Genomic DNA, 15,685 nt, shown 5'->3' on the forward strand with positions numbered 1-15,685 from the left:
CCAACTTTTGGTTCTGTTGATTCTTTGTATGGTCCTTTTTGTTTCTACTTGGTTGATTTCAGCTCTGAGTTTGATTATTTCCTGCCTTCTACTCCTCCTGGGTGTATTTGCTTCTTTTTGTTCTAGAGCTTTTAGGTGTGCTGTCAAGCTGCTGACATATGCTCTTTCCTGTTTCTTTCTGCAGGCACTCAGCGCTATGAGTTTTACTCTTAGCACAGCTTTCATTGTGTCCCATAAGTTTGGGTATGTTGTACCTTCATTTTCATTAAATTCTAAAAAGTTTTTAATTTCTTTCTTTATTTCTTCCTTGACCAGGTTATCATTGAGTAGAGCATTGTTCAATTTCCACGTATATGTGGGCATTCTTCCCTTATTGTTATTGATGACCAGTTTTAGGCCGTGGTGGTCCGATAGCACGCATGGGATTATTTCTATCTTTCTGTACCTGTTGAGGCCCGTTTTTTGACCAATTATATGGTCAATTTTGGAGAAAGTACTATGAGGAGCTGAGAAGAAGGTATATCCTCTTGCTTTAGGATAGAATGTTCTATAAATATCCGTTAAGTCCATTTGGCTCATGACTTCTCTTAGTCTGTCTACATCTCTGTTTAATTTCTGTTTCCATGATCTGTCCTTTGATGAGAGTGGGGTGTTGAAATCTCCCACTATTATTGTGTGAGGTGCAATGTGTGTTTTGAGCTTTAGTAAGGTTTATTTTACGTATGTAGGTGCCCTTGTACTTGGGGCATACATATTTAGGATTGAGAGTTCATCTTGGTGGATTTTTCCTTTGATGAATATGAAGTGTCCTTCCTTATCTTTTTTGATGATTTTTAGTCGAAAATTGATTTTATTTGATATTAGCATGGCTACTCCAGCTTGCTTCTTCTGACCATTTGCTTGGAAAGTTGTTTTCCAGCCTTTCACTCTGAGGTAGTGTCTGTCTTTGTCTCTGAGGTGTGTTTCCTGTAGGCAGCAGAATGCAGGGTCCTCGTTGCGTATCCAGTTTGTTAATCTATTTCTTTTTATTGGGGAATTGAGGCCATTGATGTTGAGAGATATTAAGGAATAGTGATTATTGCTTCCCGTTATATTCATATTTGGATGTGAGGTTATGTTTGTGTGCTTTCTTTCTCTTTGTTTTGTTGCCAAGATGATTAGTTTCTTGCTTCTTCTAGGGCATAGCTTGCCTCCTTATGTTGGGCTTTACCATTTATTATCCTTTGTAGTGCTGGATTTGTAGAAAGATATTGTGTAAATTTGGTTTTGTCATGGAATATCTTGGTTTCTCCATCAATGTTAATTGAGAGTTTTGCAGGTTACAGTAACCTGGGCTGGCATTTGTGTTCTCTTAGGGTCTGTATGACATCAGTCCAGGATCTTCTGGCCTTCATAGTTTCTGGCAAGAAGTCTGGTGTGATTCTGATAGGTCTCCCTTTATATGTTACTTGACATTTTTCCCTTACTGCTTTTAATATTCTTTCTTTATTTTGTGCGTTTGGTGTTTTGACAATTATGTGACGGGAGGTGTTTCTTTTCTGGTCCAATCTATTTGGAGTTCTGTAGGCTTCTTCTATGTCTATGGGTATCTCTGTTTTTAGGTTAGGGAAGTTTTCTTCTATGATTTTGTTGAAGATATTTACTGGTCCTTTGAGCTGGGAGTCTTCACTCTCTTCTATACCTATTATCCTTAGGTTTGACCTTCTCATTGAGTCCTGGATTTCCTGTATGTTTTGGACCAGGAGCTTTTTCTGCTTTACATTATCTTTGACAGTTGAGTCAATGATTTCTATGGAATCTTCTGCTCCTGAGATTCTCTCTTCCATCTCTTGTATTCTGTTGGTGAAGCTTGTATCTACAGCTCCTTGTCTCTTCTTTTGGTTTTCTATATCCAGGGTTGTTTCCATGTGTTCTTTCTTGATTGCTTCTATTTCCATTTTTAATTCCTTCAACTGTTTGATTGTGTTTTCCTGGAATTCTTTCAGGGATTTTTGTGACTCCTCTCTATGGGCTTCTACTTGTTTATTTATGATTTCCTGGAATTCTTTCAGGCATTTTTGCGATTCCTCTCTGTAGGCTTCTACTTGTTCTCTAAGGGAGTTCTTCATGTATTTCTTGAAGTCCTCCAGCATCATGATCAAATATGATTTCGAAACTAGATCTTGCCTTTCTGGTGTGTTTGGATATTCCATGTTTGTTTTGGTGGGAGAATTGGGCTCCGATGATGCCATGTAGTCTTGGTTTTTGTTGCTTGGGTTCCTGGGATTGCCTCTCATCATCAGATTATCTCTAGTGTTACTTTGTTATGCTATTTCTGACAGTGGCTAGACTGTCCTATAAGCCTGTGTGTCAGGAGTGCTGTAGACCTGTTTTCCTGTTTTCTTTCAGCCAGTTATGGGGACAGAGTGTTCTGCTTTCGGGCATGTAGTTTTTCCTCTCTACAGGTCTTCAGCTGTTCCTGTGGGCATGTGTCTTGAGTTCACCAGGCAGGTCACTTGCAGCAGAAAAGTTGGTCTTACCTGTGGTCCTGAGGCTCAAGTTCGCTCACGGGGTGCTGCCCTCGGGCTCTCTGTGGCGACAGCAACCAGGAAGATATGTGCCGCCCCTTCCGGGAGCTTCAGTGCATCAGGGTTCCAGATGGCCTTTGGTCTTTTCCTCTGGTGTCTGAGATGTGTGTGCAGAGAGCAGTCTCTTCTGGTTTCCCAGGCTTGTCTGCCTCTCTTAAGGTTTAGCTCTCCCTCCCACGGGATTTGGGTGCAGAGAACTGTTTATCTGGTCTGTTTCCTTCAGGTTCCGGCGGTGTCTCAGACAGGGGTCCTGCCGCTCCTGGGCCCTCCCCCACGGGAGCCCAGAGGCCTTATACAGTTTCCTCTTGGGCCAGGGATGTGGGCAGGGGTGGGCAGTGTTGGTGGTCTCTTCCGCTTTGCAGCCTCAGGAGTGCCCACCTCACCAGGCGGTTGGGTCTCTCTCTCACGGGGTCTGGGAGCAGAGAGCTGCTGCAGGCCGGGATCCGCGGGTGTGGGACTTCCGGTCTAGTATTGATTTTAATATTCTTGTTCTTTTGAAAATTTTCAATATTTTCCCCAACAAAATATTTTATTCATTATTTAGGAATTTCATGTAACATACCCTGAGTATACTCATTTCCCTGTCCTCAAGAAGAAGAAGGAGGAAGAGGAAGAAGAGGAGGAGGAAGAAGAGGAGGAGGAGGAGAAGAAAGGAGGAAGAGGAGAAGTAGTATTAGTAGTATTAGTAGTATTAGTATTAGTATTAGTATTAGTAGTAGTAGTAGTAGTAGTAGTAGTGGTGGTGGTAGTGGTAGTAGTATTCAACCAATTTGTGTTGCCCATATATTCACTGGAGAATGGTCAAACTCCCAGTGGCTAACCTCTTAAAGAAAACTGAATCCTTCCCCATATGCATCTTTGACAGAAGCTATCAATTGTGGAGAACACTTCAGCATCCTTATCACAATTTTAAGGGCTCTCTTCAGTGGTTTTCTGTCTAGGCTATTACTTTTTTTCGAGGTGTGGGGTAGGGTGGGTAGAGGTGGTAGGAGTGGTCAGAGAAGCCTTTTATGTCCATCTTTCTCAATTGTCACGTACATCACTACCAAAGTGGTTTCCTTGCTCTTTACAGTCATCAGGAGCACAGATCATGGACTTCCATAGATTTTCTGGTGACAACATGTGCCACTGACCTCTGTGTGGTTTCTAGTCACAGTAATAGACCATAGACCTCAACATGGTCTTCTGGGCAATATGGGCCACTGACACCAATATGATCTCCAGTCTGTGGACATCAACATGGATTCAAGAGGTGGCACAAACCACAGTCATCCACATGACCTTTGACAGTAATATGGGTCACAGACATCACTGTAGGCTTAGATATTTCAAAATTCACTTTAATTATTTTTTTTGAACATTTCAACCTCCCTTCTAGCCCAGTACCCACCAGAGGTAGGGGAAAAGAAAGGTTAATAAGAAACAAGGGTTGTGGACCTGTTTAGAAATAGTTCTTTGTCAGAACTCTTCTTAGAAATCTTCATTGTCAGCAGTCCAGTCCACTAGCAAAACACCAAACATGAATTAGTAGCAGCTGCTTGATCCTGAAGAAACTGTGAAGATCCACTGATTGGCACTTTGAGGCTGTTGGAAGCAGCAAGAAGCAGCCAGAATATCACCAGAAGTTCTTTGGTGAATTTCTCTCTATGAAGTCATGACAAGCAATCAGTGAAGAAAGCAATGGGAACCAATGCAAGAAAGTCATCCACTATGTGTTGGGTTACACTCAAACTCTTTCCAAACATCATGTGTCCTCTCAAGCATCTGCTCCAGCAAAACTTCACATGCCCTTTCAAGAGGCAGCTTCCAGAAAAACACCACGTGTTTGTTCTCAGAAAAACATCTTTTCATGTGTCTGCTTCAGTAAAACATCCTCTCATAAGACAGTTTCCAGAAAAACATCATATGACACAACTGAGTCTCCAATGAAATCAGAAATTCCCATTTTACATAAACATGGCCTCTGTCTTCAGCAGTGCCAACATGGACCCCAACATGGTTCTTGGCAGAAGCCTGGGCCATGGACAACAATGTGGCCTCAGGCAGCATTATAGGCAACTTATATCAACATGGCTTCCTATGGCAACCCAGGCCACAGACATTAATATGGCTTCCTGCAGTAGCACAGATTATAGACATCTACTTGGTCTCCCACAGGTCTCAGGCTTCCAATGGCAAGCCAGATATCCACGTGAACCTAAGGTTGCTTCAACGTGGCCTGGGACATGAGAGTGGGACGCAGGTACTAACATGGCCTCCGGGGCAACACAGACCTTAAAGGTCTTTAGAGTAGGTCCAATCCAGTAAATGACTGGTGGACATCCTGTTGTTGCTCAGAAGCAGAGTGCTTGTACAGCTGGACAGTGTGTTTTGGGGCAAAGTCTGCCCAAGCTCCAGGCTGCTGTATACACCACCCTGTCTACCCTACTCAGCAACCATACCTTCCTCCATCCACCAAAGCCTTCTCTCAACAACAGCCACTGCCTTTGTGTTTCGGTCCATTTCAACCATGCACTTACCACTCTATTCCTTTTTCGCTCCCACATCTCTGTCACATATTTGTTTGTGGTAATATCACTGGACACTCCAGTATGCCTCACAGTATATGTTTTTGTTCAAACAGTTTTATATGCAAATATTCCTTTCCATGAGTTGTTGGTCTGATTCAAGGACTCTAGTTTCTGAAGCATCGTAAAGATTTGTCTCGGATATTCTGCTGTTGCCCAGAGTTAAGGTAATGTGGCTAGGCTAGGCAACCTGGGACAGGTTCTGAGAGAGCTTCTGGTTGCTCAACACCTACCTGCCCTCAATGTTACACACCAGTCTAGTCTGTCCTTGTTTCTGGTGACTGTTGTGCTTGTAGGCTATGGACAGTACTATTGCCTGTGATTTTTGTCTCCCAGTAGGGCAAGCAACACCAGAGCAGCTGCAGCAGCTCCCTGCTGGGGGATGGACTGGCCCTATTTAGTATTGACCTGTTTCTGTAGGAGCTCTAGGAAACTGCTCCCTGTAGGTCCAGGGCTCATTAGCATGACCTTTGTGCTTGCAGTCTGAGTATAGATTAGTCAGTCTCTGGAGCAGGTGATTTTGTTCTGCCCCCACAAGACAAGAATTGCCTCTTTTCCACAGTTGTGCTAGAACTTTTCTACCACTGTATCAACCTTCTGAGCTTCCATGAGTCTCTCCAACATCCCTTAGCTCCTCCGTATGTGCAGCTAGCCACATTGTACTGGCATCTGTTCTTTTAAAGTTCACATCGGTTTGGCTACTCTTCTAGAGAAGGCATTGTCTGTTTCTCTATGGTGAGTCATCCCTAATCTGGATAACAGAACCAGATTAACTAGTCTGTCAGCAAGAATGGAAGCTCTCTCACTGCAGGTGTTGCTTGCTTTCATCTGTAGCACCTTGATGAATTTTATGGAGACCTGACTCCATGGTACATGACTACTTCTAATTTAGTATTCAGACCATACATTGTGGGATGGTAAAACCATGCCAGGAAGCTTGGTGGGTAGAGTGGGTTGAGACCTGGAAACTAGGTGGGTACACAGCTGAGACTCAGGTGATTCCCCACTCCCTGCCAGATTCCTGATCTGGAACACTCCCCACATAAGGAAACTCAACCTGTGGTCACTTAGGCCCAGAACAGAGTTCTTTATGCTAATGAGGTTCATAGGGGCCCTGAGGGCTTAACCAATAAGCTTCCCTTCCCAGACATTCCTCCCTGCAAAAGGTATTTAATCTCAGGTCCATCCTGAGAAGTTGGTACAGTATGGTATGCATCCATTTTCCACGATGAACATGCAATAAATGGTATAGATAAACATGCATTGTCTCTTTCATCTACCCCTGCCATGAGGAACATGGAAAAGGCCTTCACCTGCAGAGTCACAGCTAATCTCCCATAGAAGGCCCATCTACACTCCCAGACAACCGCTGCCAAGCTAAGGACAATCACTGATGAGCTAAGCAGAAGCTCCCTTTCCCCCTGGTCTCAGGCTAGATGCTGGCCCCAGCCACTCGCAGTTCTTTCATGACTCCTAGAGGCATATGGATATTCAAGAGCCTGAGAACCCCACTCTGGGCTCATCAAAGACCCCAGGATCCCCGAGCCAGCTCTGGCTTTCCCACATCTCAGACTGAGCTTGTCCATACCCTGAGCAGTGCCTCGGTGCTTCCCAGAAGCCCATCACTGGCCCAGCACCAGTATGGGATGTGTGCAGTCAAGCTTCCAGAATTTTGTCTCTTGAGTGGCTGTGCCCTGTAGTAGGGCAGAACTCGGACCAACGAATACATTGTCATGTTTTTCTCAGTGTTGTCAGTTGCTTTTTAAGAAAAAACAATTTTCAGAGGGTAAGCACCATGTCCTATTACTTCCTTGTCACCAACATTCAACATGGGAATAGGTAACCAGGTCTCCATAAAATTCATCGAATTAATCAACTTCAGATTGAGAGAAGCAAAAATTTTATAGATGGGCACATTTCCCAGCTCTAATATGCTCACACGACCTTTGCTTTGATCATTATGGATACACAAAGGGAGGGAATTACTACATTTTCAGGACCTGGGAACCTGGACTTGCAGCTGGATCTTCCCTCCATGGTCCCTGGCTCTTTCTTTTCCGATTCCAGCAGCTTGGCACTCTTTGTCAAAAACTGGTCATTTTATCTATCTGAGATAATGTTTCATCATGAAACTCTGGCTGGCTTCACACTCAAGACTCTCGTGCTTCAGCATCCCGAAATGCTGGATTACTAGGCATGTACCACCATGACCACCAAAGAAAACTTAATATAGAACATGAGCAGACACCAAGGGAGTTGCTTCCTATGTATTTTAATATTGAGCACGAGAAGCTAACCAAGTTGAGGTGGAAAACAAACTGTGTGTGTGTGTGTGTGTGTGTGTGTGTGTGTGTGTGTGTGTGTGTGTGTTTTGGATAACTAACATCCTTAACAAGGTATACATGGCTATTCATCTCCAGATTGGTTCCTAAGACCTTGAGGTACATCAGTAAATTTAATCAAAATTTCTCTTTTGAAATCATATTTGTCTTTCTTTTGGGTCCTTCAAGTATCTTTTGTAGAATCTTCTTAGTGCTCATGCATTCTTTTAGTTTGTGTTTATCATGCAAAGCCTTTCTTTCTCCTCTAATTATGAAGCATAACCATTCTTAATTGCTGCCTTTAGTTAGAGATAGTCCATAGACTAGATGGTCCTTGTCTCCCTTACTGATGCCACAAAACTCTACCCTGTAAGAGGCTGCTCTTAGAAAAAAATGGTGTTGGCATACACACTGGAGAGGAGTGGCACCAGAGGCTGTTGAAAAATGGCGACTGTTACTGAATTGAAAGCTGTTTCACCTTGGAAAAAAGGGGAGTGTTAAGACATTTAAAAGCAAGGATCTGTGCTGAAGTTTTCACTGCCCTGGATGATGATCGTGAACCCCGACCATCATTGTCTCATGAGAACTTTCTAATTAATGGATTAATTAGGGATTATTTGGAATTCAACAAATATAAATACACAGCCTCTGTCCTCATAGCAGAATCTGGTCAACCTGTAGTTCCATTGGACAGGCAGTGTCTCATCCGTGAACTAAATGCCTTTGAAGAATCAAAGGATAACTCAATCCCATTTCTGGCGTGGTCCCCCAGATGGAGTCTAGAATGTGCTTCTGACAGAATCAACACAGCGCCCTGCAAACAAGCATCTCAGCTGGAAGCCCAGCAGAAGACCAGATGATGACCACCTGAGGAAGGACACAGTGCCAAGAACCCTGACTGAAGAGCTTCATGCTGCTGCACAGGCAGTCATTAGATGATGCGTACACCAGGCTCTTCACCTCAGCCGTGTGTGGAGTAACTAACTTATTCCCAGTGCCATCAATTAGACCACCACTGTCTGTAAGAGTTTGAATGTCTGCAAACATTCAGTCACTCACGGTTTACTGCATCTGTGAAATGCTCATCTGTAGTCTAGTTTGCTGGCTGCCACTGGGGGGAAATTTATTGTTTTTAGGATGTATTTTTAAAGTTCTCATTTGTGAAATCTGAAAGGGCTTTTTAGTACTTTGCATAGTTTGTTTTTTTTAAGGCCAGCTCTAAGGACTGTTGATGTGCCACTGGTAAAGCACTTGCCTCCCATGTGCAAGTTCCTGGGTTCAGTCCTAGCGAAGAAAGAAAACACAAGAACAGGTCTTTGTCCATATGCTCCGTTCACTAAACTTTTTCCAGCTAGAATTATACGGACCTATAGGGAAATTAATTCATATTTTGAAAAAATATTTAAAGGGTCATTAAAACCAGAATTTATTTCCTATAAAGTTTGATTTAAAAAAATGAATTACTGTCTACCCTGGCTAGTTTTATGTCAACTTGATACAAGCTAGATTCATTTGGAAAGAGGGACTCTAAATTGAGAAAATCCCTCCATCAGATTGGCTGCTGGGCAAACTTGTAATACATTTTTTAAAATTAATGATCAATGTGGGAGGGTTCATTGTGGGTGGTGTCACCCTTGGGCAGGTGATCCAGGGTTCAGTAGGAAAGACTGAGCAAGACATAGGGAGCAAGTCAGTAAATAGCACTCCTCTGTGACCTCTGCATTAGCTTCTGCCCTGATTTCTCTCAGTGATGAACTGTGATATTGAATTGTAAGCTGAAATAAACCCTCTCCCTCCCAAGTGTTATTTATCTTTATTTGATGTGCATGAATGTTTTACATACTAGTATATAAGGGCACCGTATGTTTGCACAGCTTTAGGAGGCTGGAAAAGGGTGTCAGAATTCTGGAACTGGAGTGACAGACATTGTGAGCTGCCATGTTGGTAGTGGGAACTAAATCTAGGTCCTCTGCAAGAACAGCAGGGGCTCTTAATCACTGAGCCATCTCTCCAGTCATCTGCTCTTAGATGTAAATCAATTGAGGCAGCACCTTACTCCCAACCTAGCATATCCTTTGGGTAATGCTTGAGTCATTTTTGGTTGTCACATTTGAAGTAAGTTGAAGAGTTATCTGACTTTAGACAACAATTACATTGATGTTAAGGGACTTTAATCTTAATTGTCTCCATCATAATTTAAGAGACCTCCTTGCTTTCCTCGATTAGGAGGTAAGAATCTGACACTTAATTCAAATCGTTCTTACACAGTACTCTAAAGAGCGAATCAGTGCTTAGGGTTTGTTCTAATACCTACTCTGCAGCTGTAGAGGTTTAATGCCTTTTGCATTGAAGCTTAATTAACAGCTTCCTCAGTTCAGCCAACTTACATCAAGTGTTTGAGTTGTTTCTTCCCTTGTGATTAATCAGTAAAAACATACATCTAATAGCAAATAAGCAATAATAAAATGAAGAAATAAGGATAAAGTCCAATATTCTCAGGGACTTCAAAGGTAATGGGAAGAGGTCATTGAATGGCAAGTAATTAAAAACATTGGGATCAAAATTATTATTGCATTTGAAAGTTGGAAAGCAAGACCATGACAGTCACGAATTTATCTGGACAGTCTGAGAATAACATTTAAACTTGGACTTGAGGGATGGGAGTTTGCTGAGTGTTACTGACGAGGGGTAGTGGGTCATGGGAAGACAGTTAAAGCCTATATATTTAGACAAATGATTAAATGTTTATTCTGTTAGGCACCAGTCACATTGCTGTGAAAAACAAATCCAGATATAACCCTTACTGTTGTTATTATGGGGCTGAACAAAAGAGATCCGTGCTTAACCACATGGGTCATTCTTTGCTGTTCTTTGAACTCTTTTTCCTGTCTTTTCGGCCATTTTGTCATGAAGGTCCTCACAACTCTGGCAGGAGGAAAGAGAATACTGAGACCAGTGGGAGTGAAGGGACTCCCTTCTGTCTACAGATGTCACAGAGGTAGTAAGAGGTTGCTGTTGTTCTCATCTAGACACTTTGCTATGCTTCCTTATTTCCAAATGGAATTTCCTGGGGCAGGGAGGTAAGTACACCAATTTCTATCCACCTCCTATCCTGTCATCTTACTCTTCTGTTTTTGTTTTTTTTTTTTTTTTGTTTGTTTGTTTTTTGTTTTTTTTTTTTTTTCCTTGCTGGCCTCTACCCTAAAGGCATTTGGTGTTCCCTGTTCTCCTTGCAGGGAGACTGTCAGGGTGAGGAGGTAAGATTTGCTTTCTAGCCACTGGCCGTTTACAAAAATAATTTCCACCTTGATTTCTCCCAAAATATGAAGAATAAGGAAAAACAGATGTGGGACCAAAAAAAAATCCCTTTTGTTTGTCTTAGAGCTTGATAATGTATGCACCCTCTCTGGGTGGTGTGAGCGGTTTAGGTACTTTCTATAAAAGGAATCTTTTAATGACAAAACTAATGTGATTATCTGAGAGAGTGTGAGAGGCGTATTCAAGGCTTAAAGAAAGTCTGTTAGAATAGCTGAATGTATCTGCTTAATCCTCTCTCTAATGTGGCTGAACAATGCTCTGGGAAGCTATTGGTCCTTCTTTCTTCTGGTAAATGCCTGTCTCCAGAGGTAGGGACTGTTTGCAGCTTTTGATAGCCTCACGCTTCACCTTCTCAGCTGCACAGGAACACAGGAGAAGCCTGGAGATGCCCAAAGCATCATCAGAAATGCACGTTTCTTCTGCACAGCACATGGGGCACTGTGCGCTTTCTCCCTGGCATTCTTGGAGGCAAGTACAGTGGACACCATGTGGAATGGCATTGTGAAGATGATCACTGTTCCCAGTACGAGGAGTGACAGCTGAGTTGTAAGATAGGCTTAACCACTACTCCCTGTTAGGGCGGGTCAGTGGGCATATGAAGCGTAACCAGGGAGAAAAGCAATGGGACGTTGCATCTGGAAAACTGCTCTGGGACTATGTAGAAGTTAATATTCTCTGGTGTTTAAACTAGAGACAGTGACACCTGCTACATAAATAAATTTCAAGGATCAAAAGTAAAGCTAGAAGTACAAGTATGGAAGCGTGTGCAGGGATCTGTAGGTTTTCATGTTGAAGATTCCTTGACATCCTCTTCTTTAAAATTCTTGTCCTTTTAAAAATATTTGTTTTCTTAGACGTATGATTTAACTCACCAAAGAAAGCATTTGTTGATTCTTCATGATCTGGGCATAGTTTTGGAATATGGATAAAAATAAACCTCTAGCTTTAAGAAGGTCACAGTCTTGTAGGGAGGCAGAACTATAAAATACACCTTTTAAAGTAAATGGTATCAGTGATTAGTTACAATTTGGATCATCAATAATAAGGTACAAGCTTTTGTGTAGTGCTTATTATTTCAACAATACGTTCCCTGTTTCAATCTCCGTAGTCACAGCAGAGAGAAACTCTCATGTTTCCTCCCAGGTTTCCATTTCACAGATGAGGAGATTGGAGCCCAGTTAGATAAGTAAATAATTTTCCCACAGTGCCATAGCCAGGAAATGGTAGGCCAAATGGTAGAATGTTTGATACTGCAGTTTGAACTCTTCCTCATGGTATATTCTAAGTTAATAAAGACTCCTTAGAGATGGCGATTAAAGATGCGTTACAAACTATACGGAGGGTATAGCATGTTCCTGCAGAAGAAAGGGCATTCCAAGCTGAGGGAACAGCGTAGGTAAAGCCACCTCTGCAGCAGCATTTGTGCCGGGAGGAACTCAGAGCACACTCAGTAGTGAAATTGGGTGGGTGGATAGTTATCAGGGGCTAGATCGACTGATCTATTTGTGGGAAATGATCTGCATTTATTATCACATTTATAGCCCATTTTTCAAAAAGGCATTAACAGCAGAGTGGTAACTGTAGGTTACCTTAGTGGTACAGAACCCTAGAGATTGATTGCTCCATATTATAGAATCTGAAACTTTGATGAGCTCCTTTCAAGGGTATGAAGATAGAGTCGGCGCACACATTTAATGAGATTCACAGGATCGTCTTGAGATGCATTTATAGAGTTGAGAGGAGGGAGAGATGCAATGGCCAGTTCTGGGAAATGGCAATAGAGTTCTTTTTTCAAGCTCTGGGAAGTTCAAGCACAGCAAGTTTCTTCAGCGGTGCTGCTGGGTATTGTGTGTAACAGCTGAGGGCAAAGTAGACATCAAGCTTGCCTAGGAGGTAGAACTGGGAGTTATCTTTCCTTGTCTATTTCTTTGCTTCCATTGGCTACTCTGAGTGGATCCTGGTAAGGATGTTCTTGTTTCTGTCAGGTTGACAACTTGAAGGGCAGGACAGGAAAGAGAAGAGACAATTGGTTAGCTGGGTATTGTGAAATGGATTTTGTGGTGGAACAGGAGGGACGAGAACATGGCTGTGTTCTGCATGGGTTCATAGAGGTGTCTGGGAGGTGTGCTGTCCATGGCAAGATCTGAAACAAGAGAAGGAGTGTGGGAAAGAGTGAGTTCGATAAAAGGAATAACTCGGGCACATGACTCAGAGAGACCACCGCAATTGGAAAACTAATCTGCACACCCAATTCTCATTCTGGAACAGCTGGAGCAAACTGGGTGAGGTGGGAGTGCACAGAATTTTCTGTCTTTCCTTTCCACACTATTCGAGGTTACATGACCTGGCATGTTAGAAAGGAGTCACAGCTGTGTGAGAAAAATAATTAAAATGTGGTTATGAGTGCATCAGAAAACAAGTGATAGCATGCCTGGGGGCAAGGAATGGTATCATAAAATAAATGTTTCTCTTCTCTTCTTTCTAAAGCCATCCCAACTGGCCTGGCTAGCAGACTCCTCAAAGGGGCTACTGCTCACCCCTTAGACATTAAAAAAAAAGTCACCGAAAAAAAAAGTCACTGGAGCAATGACCTGAATGCAAACCAGACAAATGAATATCAGTGCAGCAGGAGGGGAGAGCAATAAAGTGAGAGTGTCAGAGTGACGCTGGTGACCTGCTGAATTCCCTAGTCACAGAGTAATTTACTGGCTGATCCTAGGCCACTGGATAATTACCCAGGCAGCCCCCATTCTGGTGTGAAGCCTCCCGCTGCTAGCGTTATTAATACTGGTAGCAAGCAGCGTGTGTTGGTGGGAGCAGACCAGATCTCCAGGCGGATGAGACAATGTGCTGGACCCTCTGGGCTAGACCTCACTAAGAAAACAGACCAGCCTCACTCTTCTGTTGTTGGCCCAGCCATTGCATGAGCCTGAGGGAGAATCTCTCAAGGATGGTCAATAGATTGGACACATGAAATTGATATCCAAGCCCTGGAGATTCACCAGTTTCTGTCAAAAACGTTTGCTCTGTTCTCCCTTGAGCTAAAAGGAAAGGTATTTTGAGGTCTCCTCAGAATAAGTCAAATTAATATCCACTTGTCTTTGACATGGCGTGGGAACCAGACTTCATTGCCCACAAGTGGGGCCAGGGATAGTGGGGGTGTTTCCCTTAGAGCTTAAATCATTTAAGAGCATGACCTTAGGACATAAGAGTGTTTCAGCAGCTCATTGAAATGGGGATAATGGAGTATATTATTTCATACCCCTATTTTTACCCCCCTTTTTATCATTTTAGAAATGTAATTTTAATTTTAGTTTTATTTTTATTTAAATTTCTTTGAAGGTTTCATACACACATACAATGTATTTTGATTATGTGCACCATCACTTTCCCCTCCTTTAAAAGAGTTTTATTCTTTGACAGTTTCACACATGTATGTAATGAAATTTTGATATTTTCAATTTTTATATTTCTTTCCTCATCCTTTGCCCAGCCCAGGAGACAAGCCTTCCTTCTTTACAACAAACCTTCCTCCTCTCATGCTCTTTATATGTGTGTGTGTAACACACTGAGTTTAGTTAGGGATGTTTGCATGAGCATGGGTGGGGGGGTCATCTACTGGGGCATGGGCATCTTATCAGAGGGTCTAAGACTGAAGAAAGTGACAGTCACTGCCGTGGCTACCATTCATTTTCCACAGTTCATCAGGGAGGGTGGTGTTTATAAACCCTCCCCATTCCATGATGAAATGTTGGCAGACTCAGTCTGGTGCAAATATGGCGCCAGTGCATTCTGCTGTGAAAATCTCTATGCATTTTCATGTATTCCATGCTCTTCACTCTCTCTTGGAGTGGTGACGTAGATGACTGGTCCATTTGGTCATAAGCAGCCCACTGTCTGCTTTTTATCAGTTCGACGAGCTACCAGTCTGTGTTAACTACTACTCACTGCAACAAGAATCTTCACTGACAAAGGCTAAGAACAGCAATAATTTGTGAAAATCGATATGAGTATTTATAAGGTAGCTTGACCACCTGACCATTTAACAACACTAGAGAGGTGGGTTCCCCATTAGTACCTCCGATCTCTCCAGCCACCATCTTTTAACAGGGTTTATGGTACCTTGTGTATGTTCCCTCCTAGGGAACAGTCCTCAAATCTAACTGGAAGGAGGTTTGCTCTATTCTCATAATACTCAGGCCACTGTTGCAGCAATGGGCATATCTTGCCAGGCCAGTCACTATTGTAGAGTTCAGGCTTCCCAGCTGAGACCAACTATTGATAACCTTTCTCTCCCTGAAGTCTGTATGGTTTCCGTTGGTACTATGAAAGCTAGCCAGTAAGAGGAAGTTTACAATGCAGTTTCAGCTTGCCTTTTCAATACTCATGACTAAAGTGTGTGGCTTCTTCAGAAACAGGTTCATTCTGGTTAGTTTTGGTCAACTTGACCCAAGCTAGAGTCATTTAGGGAAGTGGGAATCTCGATATAGAAAATGCCTCTACCAGACTGGCTTTTGGGTAAGCCTGTGGGCATTTTCTTGATTAATGGTTAAAGACAGCAGGCTAAGTAAGCCACGAGAAGCAAGCCGGTAACCAGCACTCCTTCATGGTCTCTGCTTCGGTTCCTGCCTCCAAGGTTCCTGTTCTGACTTCGTTCAATGATGCAGAACTGTATGCTGAAATAAATTCTTTCATTTCTAAGCTTGTTTTGGCCATGGTATTTTTAAATAGCAATAGAGACCCCTAAATAAGACAAGCTTCTAATGGTAAAGTTATGACAGCTAATGAAGAGCACTGGCGATCACATGTATTGGTTTGTGAGCCTCTGTGGTCTCCTCCACTGACAGTCTGTAGGAAGTGTCTCACATCCAGATTTTTGTTCAGTAGCAGATGGCTTCTGGTAGAAGCATTA

The 15,685-nt window shown here is 42.7% G+C and overlaps 1 pseudogene; it reads left to right on the forward strand.

Annotated features, from left to right (window-relative positions):
* Positions 1–7,899: 7,899 nt before the first annotated feature.
* On the forward strand, positions 7,900–8,585 carry Cep20-ps1 (centrosomal protein 20, pseudogene 1; annotated as a pseudogene).
* Positions 8,586–15,685: the final 7,100 nt, after the last annotated feature.

This window comes from Rattus norvegicus, chromosome 1, assembly GCF_021556685.1.
Source record: "Rattus norvegicus strain SHRSP/BbbUtx chromosome 1, alternate assembly SHRSP_T2T, whole genome shotgun sequence".
NCBI lineage: Eukaryota > Metazoa > Chordata > Mammalia > Rodentia > Muridae > Rattus > Rattus norvegicus.